Source organism: Fukomys damarensis, unplaced genomic scaffold (genome assembly GCF_012274545.1).
Source record: "Fukomys damarensis isolate Sample0158 unplaced genomic scaffold, DMR_v1.0_HiC HiC_scaffold_32, whole genome shotgun sequence".
NCBI classification, from domain to species: Eukaryota; Metazoa; Chordata; class Mammalia; order Rodentia; family Bathyergidae; genus Fukomys; species Fukomys damarensis.
In genome coordinates, this window is record NW_022900944.1 from 6651808 (window position 1) to 6662553 (window position 10746).

The following is a 10746-nucleotide window of genomic DNA, read 5'->3' on the forward strand; positions in this document are numbered from 1 at the left end:
GAAAACGCCTACAGATATTCAGACCTAGTAGGGATCAGCCATTCCAGCCACAGTGGCCCAGACCTATTGGGGTGAAAGATCCCAGCTGCTGAACACAAGGAAAAGTTCATGCAAAAAAAAGTGAAATCAGCTTAGCAATTACTTGATTACTGAAAGAAAAATATCACTTATGAAAGGAGTTCCTCTAAATGCACGGAGAAAGGAGAGAGACATTCTGGTCTCAATAGGCTTCAGTTAATAAGTTGTGAGATGTGTTTTACAGGCGCTGGGAGATAACCCACTGGTAATTATGCTCTGGGAGGCCTTTCTTACACAGAGTCAGCTCCTCATTTATTTTCAGACCCCTAAGTCTCCTAAGAAAAAATATGCCACTCAAGTTGCAAATCAGAATGAAATATCTATACAATTCACAGTGAGACAAATTATTTAAATACATAGGAATGTAGTAAATGAGCTGCTTGGAAATCTCATTCTGGGCTACTTATCATCTGAGGAATACAAAAGAACCACATTATAATTAGGAAATAATGAAGGACAGAAGATCTTAATTGTCATCAGAGGACAGACGAATGGACTGTTGATCCATTTCCGTGTTCATTTTTACAGTTCAGGTACTTAGAAATGCATGGTGAGTATAAGCCATTATTCAGTTAATGAGATGCTAAACTACAATTCTCATTGAAATTGTCCAGTGTTGCTTTTCATTAAAGAGATAATGACTCAAAAGATATTTTAGGTGTTGCTACAAGCTGCTGTTTTCATTCCACTTTTATTTGGCAAATTGGGTCACATTGTATTACAAGAAAATTATCTGTCCTCTAATATGCCCATGTTACTTGCTTTTCCAGCACAGAAATGATGAAACCTGATAGCCCCTTAGCACCTGGCTGCTATTTCACCGTAACACCTTGCTCAAGTAAGGCAGCCCGTCTTTATGCAATAACCTGGATTCTACTTTAAGGCACTTTTGTGTATATTCAACTGTGCTCTTAAAAGGCAAAACATCTGCAACAGTTCAACATGACGATAGCATAACAAAGTCAGGTGGGCAGAACTCATATTTCTCTTGGATCTGTTGTCTTTGCAAACTAGCTGAAGGTGAGCTCTTCACAGAACTCATTAGCTGGAGGCGAGGAGCAACTGGCTGGCAATATGTGTCTGATGACTCCAAATGCAGAGAGGAGACTCTCCTTGGACGCAAACATGCATACTGCAGGGCAGAGTTCTGTGCAGCCAGGCCCAGTACAGACCTCTCCACCTAGAATCCAGATCTCTCCACGTGCCTCCCAAGGCAAAGCAGGGAGACTGTCCTGGAGAAAAGACAGCTAATAAATGCTTTAGTACAGCATAATCCCCATTCCTAATGAGAATATGGTGAAATCAGTTATCTTTTGTTGAAAATGAAAACTGAACCACAAAATTAAGTTAAACAGTAAGCAGGCTGCTACACAAGTTTTTCTGTGCAGGGCCAGACAGGATGAACTATTCAATTCAACCCTCTGAGAGCAGCCACAGACAGCATCAAAAGGGAGGGAAAGGGCAAAAAAAGAAGGGAGTCGAGCTATGTATGTGTGCCAACTCCTCGGGGAATGTGACCATTAATACAGGCATTAGGAAAAAGTGAGAATTAAGAAATGAATGAATCTGGCTGGCTCATAATAAAACTTGTTTACAAAAACAAGACCCTGGCCCTCAGGCTGAAGTTTTATATCCTCTCTTCTAAAGTCATGTAAAAATTGAAATCTTCATCCACGAATGCTGTTGCTTGGTTGATACTTACAAAGTTAATTTTTGCGGGGAGGGCAGGTACTGGGGATTAAACTCAGGACCTTGTGCTTGCAAGGTAGGTGTGGCACCACTGAGCTAAATCCCGGGCCCTATAAAGTTAATTTTTTTAAAAAATATGTGCTATAATATTATCCATAATGAAGAAAAATACATGAAATTGCTATAATGCTCAACAAAGAAATAACCAAATACATTAACTAGAAGTAATATTAAACATCTGCCTTAACATGTGTGAAAAAATGCATAAAATATTCAAATATTTAATCTACAAACTTTATATACAAAAAGACAGACATAAAGAGGAATATACAACACCAAAATAATTTAGAAGTTCAGAGTAGAACTACGTTAACACTTTCAAGATTCATACACTTAAAGCAAAGGAAAATCACAGGGGAACATCCATACATTAAATCAGCAGTTGCTTGCTGAACAGTCCTTATGTGACAACTGCGGGGGCCATAGAAATAATTGGAAGGCCTTTCATTACAAAAACTGACCAGCAGTGAACTAAGATGAATGACACATCGTTCAGTGGCCCACGAGGGAGGAGATACACAGCAGTAGGAACACCGAAGAGAGCAGGAAGAGGTGACTTCTTAGTTCAGAGCTGCTCAAGCTGTTTGTTGGGGCATGGGGAAGGGTCAGGCCAGACAGAGCAGGTCATGGATAGCTTCATACAACACATGCCAAGACTTAGACTTTGGGGCTGGGAATTTAGCTCAGTGGAACTGCACCTGCCTCACAAGCACAGTCTTGAGTTTGATTCCTGGTACTCTACCCCCACACACACACACACAAAAAGAGTTTGTACTTCATCCAGAAGTATTTTTTAAATAGCTAATTATGAAGTATCTACTAAATAAAGTAAGGATAATAGATATAAAATGATTATAAAAAATATCCCCCAAAAAAACCATGGTATTTAAGAGAGATTAGAATCTTGCATCCTATCCTTATTAACTGTAAGTATGTTAACTTTTCTGTATCCTGTGCCTCATTTCTAAAATAAGCATAGTAATACATAACTTGATGTAGCACTATAAAAATTATGGAAAATAATCTTTATAAATCTTTATAACTAGACAAATCATGTTTTATAGTAGCAATCCTTGAATTTTTTGGAACAGGGACTGGCTTACGAAAGACAATTTTTCCATGGGTAGGGAGTGTGGGTGAGATAATTTGGGGATGATTAAGGCACATTGCATTTATTGTACATTTATTTCTATTATTATTACATTGTAGTAGATAATAGAATAATTATATAGCTCAACATAGGGCATAATTAGTGGGAGCCCTCAGGTTTTTTTCCTGATGCCAGACACTCCCATCTAGGGGTAATGAAAGACAGTGACCCTAGGCCAGGGATTTGGTTCAGTGGTTCCGCCACCTGCCTTGCAAGTGAAAGCACGAGTTCGATCCCCGGTACCGAAAAAACAAAAAAAAAAGAAAGAAACACAGTGACCCTGAAGTGTATTGCTTTCATCCAACCTGCTCCATAATCTCACACTCATGTCACATCAGAAAACACTGCTTCACAAAGACAAGATGTCAGAACTAGAAACAGGCTTTTGTGGCAATCTAAGATATTCTAGCTTGACCTTAATCAAGATTATGTAGAGATCTGAAGTGGTCGCAAACATATTTTAAAGTCATCATCATTTGCCATCTCAAGCTGTCGATCCTCTTCTAGCACAGACAAGGTCAACTCACCCGGCCTGTGCACAAGTGGGTCTCAGATCCATTCCTTCCCAGATCGGGGTTCTTTAGTGGCTGGGAAGTAGTCGTAAAACTTATTTGAAAGTTGAGACAGGTGATCGTGCACTAGCTGGAAGAAAGCAAACCCTGGTTTAGTCTCTTTCAGAATCTCTGCTAATATCTGAATCACATAACAAAATCAAATGTTTACTCATAACTGCCGTAATTCCACTTTGGCTCCGAATGAGGCCACTTTATCTGCCAACGTGAATACAGCTGTCATTCTCCCCTGAAGAGGCAGATTAAGTTAACTGAGCAGATTGAGTAAGCAATTTTTGTTATCCATTTTGTGACACTTAAATGGGCTTCTGGCGGTGACTGCTTTTCTAAAAGAAATATCTGGAGTAGCTCTCCTAACACGAACCCTCTGGCCAGTGGTCTTCCTATAGCAGACCATCTCCTTTCTCCATAAAGTAGAGGATATGTGTGTGACGCACTCATCTCTTCACAGAGCTTCCCAAATGGATGTGAGCAAAGGGCACCTACTTCAATGTGGTTGATGAATTTAATCACATCCTGTAGAACACTGTTGAGTGCAGGTGACATTTTTCAGGAAGCCAGCATTTTTCTGTGGATGACTCAGTGCAGAGACACATCTGGAAGCAGTGAAACCAAAAATATAGTCAAAACAGTCTATAGGTCTGTGCTTATACTGACACAAAATGACCAGTTCAGTTTTCCTGATATGTAATCATCCAAAGACTTAAGTTTAATAGGTGTTCATTGGTAACAGGAGTGCCTGTAACACATTCCCATGCACATCCTCTTGACTCACAAGTCAAGCATTGTCTTGTCGTCAACATTGGTAGACGCACTTAACCTGGATTTCGTACCAAGGATGCCTCATCAACTCTTGCCTGTGCAGTTCACAACAGGGCTGTGTTCCTGTAAAAATCTCCTGCCACCACTAGTCTCACTGCAGGCAAAGCTCAGGCTGAATGCAAGCAATGGGTAGCAGCAGGTGAAACTTCACTTGCTCACATACAGCTAGCTTCCTCTGTGTGGGCCAGAGACAGGCCTGTGGCCTGGGGTTGGGGACCGCTGTTTTAAAGAATATATATTTAAATATAAGCTATTATTTCTGATTAGAATAATACTGGTCAGGAGTCTTGGAGATGTGCATGAATTACTTGAGGATAATGTAGGAAAATAAAGTATAGGCAAATTAAAGAAACCCCCAAAAGGAAATATCAAAAATAAGCTTCTGGGGATTATAGAATTAATCCACTTCAGAATTATAAAAGGAAATATCACTTACATTATACACTTAACTAATTCCTTACATTGGAAAATTATTGAAATATTTGAGATATAAAATATTGGAGTCTGGTCTAGTAATAATGTGAAAAGTGTGACTTCATTAGAGTTTGCTGATGAAGAAGCTATTTGACTTACTCGGCTGTGCTGATCAGGCAGGTATGGGAAAACATGAAGTGGAAGAGAACAAGAAGAAAATGCATATAAAGGCATTATTGAAATATGTAAAAATATGTAAACATATGGCTCTTTTCCAAGCAAGTGCAGGAAGATCTGACCCGCCATTGCTTGTGTGTATTCAGGGACAGAACTTTCTCATCATCGATCAGTGTAAAATTTCTCTTGTCAAGAAAGGTGTAATTATTGTTGTTGTGTAACTCTTGCAGATTTCCTAAGGAAATCAAAAGCAGGGAGAACCTAGAAAATACATTTCTAATAACAGGTCCAGCTTTATCCTAATTTAGTTGATGATACTACTATTGACAGGTAGTTCCACTTCCTCCTAGATTTCACTTTAACTCCCTTCAGTAGATGGCTGAGCAGTCATAGCTGTGAACACACTGCAGCCCCTCCTTCTACTTCGATCTGCACCTCTCTGATCCTGAGTATTGGACCATGTTCTCTACTGTCATTCATGTATTTTCATGCACTGTATGATTTCTCCACACATAACCCACTCCCTTCATGCTCCTGACTGGTGTGGTAGCATGACAAGCTTTTTAGTCTGTAAACAAATTATGCCTACTGCTTTACCTCCATCAGGAACTCACTGACGCTTCTCTGATGAAAACTGTTTGGAAACAGTCCAATTGCCCATCAACTGGAGACTGGATAAAGAAGATGTGTTTTTTTTTTGTTTTGTTTTGTTTTTATAAAATGGAATACTACTCAGCCATAAAGAAAGAGCAAACAAGAGATATTTATAGATAAGTGGATGCACATTGAGGCCATACTCTTAAGTGAAATAAATAAATCACACATATGTAAATACCAAATAGCTTCTCCGGTGTGAAAAACTAAAAGTGTAAATAAGAATCATAACGTATAATTGATCTTGTGTAATAGGAAAAAAAGATCTAAAAGAGTACAGGAAGTGGGAGGGGTAGAGGAAAGGTAAAAAGGGAAAATAAAAATATATGAAAATGAAAAACATGACAACAATGTCTTTGTAAACAGGGAAGGGTGAAGGAGGTGAAGGGAGGGTAGGGGAAAGGGGAAAAATAAGAACCAAGATGAGTCGTGTAAAGGTACAAGATCCCAATGATGAATGTAACTGTATCATATACCTAAAATGTCCCCCCAATAAACTTAATAAACATTAAAAAGAAAACTGATTAGCTTGTTAAGCCTGACACCCATCTATCTTTTCATCAATCTGTGCTGTAGTTCCCTACTCTGTTCTTGCTTAAATATTCTCATACTGTTTTTCACAAATTTTCATCTAATATATTTCTTTGCACTAGTGCCACAATGTTTCTTTATGGTCTCAGTATCTATTTGGTCCCTAAAAAGAGCACATCTACCTAGATTTGCTCCATTTTAAGTTTATATTATAGCAAATTAATTTCCAAAGTTGAAAATAAAAGTAATTACATAGAGTGTTCTCTACCAAATTCTCTAGCCTCATGTACATAAAGTTCTTAAGAAGCTGAAAATTACAATGAGGTACTTATACAGCCATATGTGATAGAAGAAAGGAAGGTTCTAGAAAAGCCAAATTCAACTTCTACCTGCGCATATGTCATGTAATACTCTACTAAGTGACACTGACAGCTCTTCAACAACAGTTCCATCCAATGTTCCTAAAATGTCAATTACAAGAAAAAACTTGACTTGAAGATATATGTTGTCTTAGTTATCTTAAATACCAAAATTATACTTTTCCACCACCATAATTTTTATTAGACTCTCATTTTAGCCTAGTGAAATAGGATACAATATACCATTAATCCAAAAACATGACATTATGAAGTGATTAAATGTTGAGAAGCTGTATTAAGCTTTCTATCTAGTTTGAATTATATCTGTAAAATGATATTGTGGTAATTTAGAACCAGCAAGAAGACCTAAATATCGTAGAATAAGTAATAAATTATGGCTGAAATGGGTAATTCTGAACAATGGAGTAAAATGGAGCAATAAAATATGAATTTAATGATTGACAGAAAATCAATGAAGAATAGATTTGGCATTTGGCAGCAGGCTGAGGAATTACAAATTTTATTAGAAAGAGTACAAGTTAATTTTAATCATTTCACAGATTATGTGTACTTTATTTAATCAAATTGACTCAGCATCTATTTCACACAAAACACTGCTAGTTATTGGGCAGAAAATGAAATATTTCCTCTGCCTGCTGCGGCACAGGAATGTGTACAAATAACATACAGGTATTCTCTAAAGAAGAAGGAAGCAAAGGATCTGGGTATCCTAAAAAGGTGCCTTAAAAATTGACGTGGATGCCGGTTCTGAAATACAGGCACTAGCTTTGTGCAGTGGCAGTATCATAGCCAATGAGGTTTATCTGAGGCACAATTATTGCTAATTGAAAACTTTTCCATACTGGGGTATGAAGGAGTTGGTTTTAAATTTTAATATCCCAAGAGGGTTTCAGGTCAACCATTTTCTAAAATTTAAAACTAAAATAATTGACTTTTCTAGCACTTTACTATAACTTCATTATATATTATTAACCAGATCCAAAATTCTGTCAGCAGTAGCTTCAAATTTCACCACAACACAAAATTAATAAAAGAAACACTATCCATAAACTTAATAATGATTCAATATCTACATAAAACTTTTAAGAAAGTAAAAGAAAAAAAATAGACTTTGCAATATTCCCTTATTTTAAGAAGTCATTCATATACAAAAGGGAACGGTGAGACCATCAAATGTTACCTATTTTAGTGTTCTGGTAAGATTGTCAAAAATTATATTAAAGTTATTCAAAAAGAATAAGCAGTGTTTATGCCTTTAATTCAAGGGCACGATCAACATAAATCTTAGGCAAATTGGACTGAAAGAGTATGTGACAGTTTACCATATATTAATGTAAGAAAGGCTATTTTCCTTATATCTTCGTTTTATTCACAAAACAGGTGTTCATTTAGTGTAAATGATACGCCACAATTTTTTTGGTCGATAATGATACATTAGTCTGAAATGCTACTGATTTAAGGGTGGGGGGAGAATAGCAACAAACAAGAAAAATAAATGCCAGAATTTGGGAGTTGCATGGCAGCTTGACTTGAAGAAACAATGGTGAGTTCAGTACACAGGAGAAATATTACCTTGAAGGAAATATTTTGAATGCAGAAAAGTCAAAGCAGCGTTTTATTGCATCAATTTCAATTATTAGGGAGGTCTAGTTTGTCAGAGAAGGTCAAACTCACCCAAGTACAGGGAGATATCCACGTTATTGCTATCATTATAAATAGAGACAAAGGGAGTAATGTGCTTTTTCTAGGCCAGAAAACTTAATAAAGGTTTGTACATCAATAAACTCCAAAGTGGTCTCTGAAATGCATAGAGAGTGGTAAAGATCGTGAATCCTTTCCACCGAAGGGTGCGCTGTACTTGCATAAATGTTGAGTCTGAATTGAAGACCCAGTGAAATGTTGAAAGAGTGGTCTCTGAAATGCATAGAGAGTGGTAAAGATCGTGAATCCTTTCCCCGAAGGGTGCGCTGTACTTGCATAAATGTTGAGTCTGAATTGAAGACCCAGTGAAATGTTGAAGACTTCACAAGCTCGTACTTGTTCAAAGATAAGGAAGTTTCAGTTTTCCTGACTGAAAAGGGTGTCTGATGGGCTAAGAGCATCAGGTGATGTGTCTGTGGATTTATCTCCTAAATCCCCACAACATCTAAAAACACCATGACAGTGCTGTTCTAAACAGTGCCCTGTGGATATCTTTTAGCTCTTTAGAAAGCAGAGTTGTGGGTGTGGAGCCTGAGGAACTTGTGAGTTCTCTGGTCAGCTAACACCTAAGACAGTGTTAGGCTGCCCATGTATGTGCTGGTCAGGACTGCATAGCACTTTCCTACCAGGCAGGATAGGTAAGAGCTCAACGGAAATGCTTCAGGGCCCCTACAGGCTAAAGCTGGCCTTGTTTACATTTGAATGAATCCGTTCTGTACCTATTTAAAACTGGAAAGCACAGAGAAAATAAAATAAGAAAATATAATTTCTTAGTATGTGTACCAACAAAAACAGACTGCTGCAATAAAAAACAAGAGCAAAATTCCATTCAGATAAAGACAGGAGGCAAAGAAAGTTTTCTGCCTAAATTGAAAATAACTTGTTCTGAATGCTAAGTCTGGAAGGCACCAGGGGCAATAACACAACCTTGAGTAAAATCAGCCAATATTGAAATCCTATCTAAAAACTCTGAAACATAAAGTCAACAATCCTTGGTCTGGTCCATTATGCATGGCAGTTCCTGAGAGAAAATGGTAATCCTCTATTTCACTGGCCAAAATAACCCAGTGTGGGGAACTCGTCAGTTTGAAACCTTCCCTCACCTCCTCCTCCAGCAGCCAAATAAATATATCCAAAAGGCAAAGACGGGCCATGTAGAACTGAGTGTCCTGCAGCCCCTTGGCCCCCAGACCACCCTCTAGATCTGTGTACCACTGTGGCAGGATGTCTGACTTCAGTGCTTCCACTCTGAGACCCACAGGAAAGTCAAAGGCAGCAGGTGTGGAGTAAGAGCAGCTACCTGGATGCCCCCTCCCCAGACAGGGTGGGATGAATAAGCCACTGCCCCAGCAGAGGATTCATTGTGAACACAGCCATGAATGTTATTAGCTGGCTGTTCTGGCCAGAATCAGCTAGATCACCTCATTTGCAGCTCTCAAAATATTCCCAAACAAGCCTGTTTGAACTTATACATTACTAGGAAACCAAAAGCACTGTTTAGCACTTTTCATCTGGAACTTTCCCAGTGTGGTCTATGCCACATCTCAAGACATTCTCTCCCTCTCTCTCTCTCTCTCTCTCTCTCTCTCTCTCTTTCTCCCCTCCCCCCCAAAAAAAACTCAAGACATTCTCTCCCTCTCTCTCTCTCTCTCTCTCTCTCTTTCTCCCCTCCCCCCCATTTCCCCCTCGCCCCATCTCTCTGTCTCTCTCCCTGTCTCTCCCTGTCTCTCTGTCTCTGTGTTTATCCCATACATATACTACCCACCCCTAAATCTGAAAGACCTACAAAATTCTGTGCAAATGATATTGCAATGTATAATCTTTTAACTCCATATGGTATGTCTCTATAGTATGTGCAGTGGTTTGCTCCCTTAGCCTGCCTTGACTGTTGCCTACTTACGAAATCTTTGATGATAAGTCTAACACCCTTTAGTGGTCTTTCTGAGTTTCTGAAGATGATTGTCTGCAAAGCCAGTGTTGGGTTCACGCAAACATTTGTATCAGTGCTACATTTCTTCTTCTGTGTCTTTAGGGAATCACAAAAATCATACAGCCTTGGATCTGTTTGCATATCTCAAAACAAGAACAGATAAATCATTTCAGACAAATGTAAATATATTCTAAAAAGATGTGCAAATAAGCCATTCCATCCCAAGTAACTATGACCTCATATAATAGAAACTTAATAAATATTGAATGATGTACTGAATCCGTTCGTGACCAACAAACTTCAGCAGCAGGAAATGTTTCTTTATTGCTACTCCAGGTCCTTCCAATTTTATTTTCTTTTATTATGATCTCAGTAAATATAGAGAATACCTATCCATCAATCTTTGTACTATTGTATATCTGCTTCTTACACAAAGACTCTTATTAAATTTCCTTCATGATCTTCAAACCCACTTAGCCTTCTCCTTTGCAGGCTAAATAATTCACCTCTGTCTCTCTCTCTCTCTCTCTCTCTCTCTCTCTCTCTCTCTCTCTCTCTCTCTCTCTCTCTCTCTCCCGCCGCACGTGT

At 38.4% G+C, this 10746-nt stretch overlaps 1 long non-coding RNA gene and 1 pseudogene across 1 annotated transcript in view; one reads left to right on the top strand and one right to left on the bottom strand.

Moving 5' to 3' along the window:
• Positions 1–3510: 3510 nt before the first annotated feature.
• Positions 3511–10746, bottom strand: part of LOC117283916 — a 9342-nt gene continuing 2106 nt past the window's right edge. The window contains exons 2-3 of the long non-coding RNA XR_004514963.1: positions 4036–4145; positions 3511–3619 (exon numbers count right to left, since the gene is read on the bottom strand). This is a non-coding gene — a long non-coding RNA (uncharacterized LOC117283916). The remainder of the gene's footprint in view (positions 3620–4035; positions 4146–10746) is intronic.
• LOC117283948 lies at positions 7291–7450 on the top strand (annotated as a pseudogene).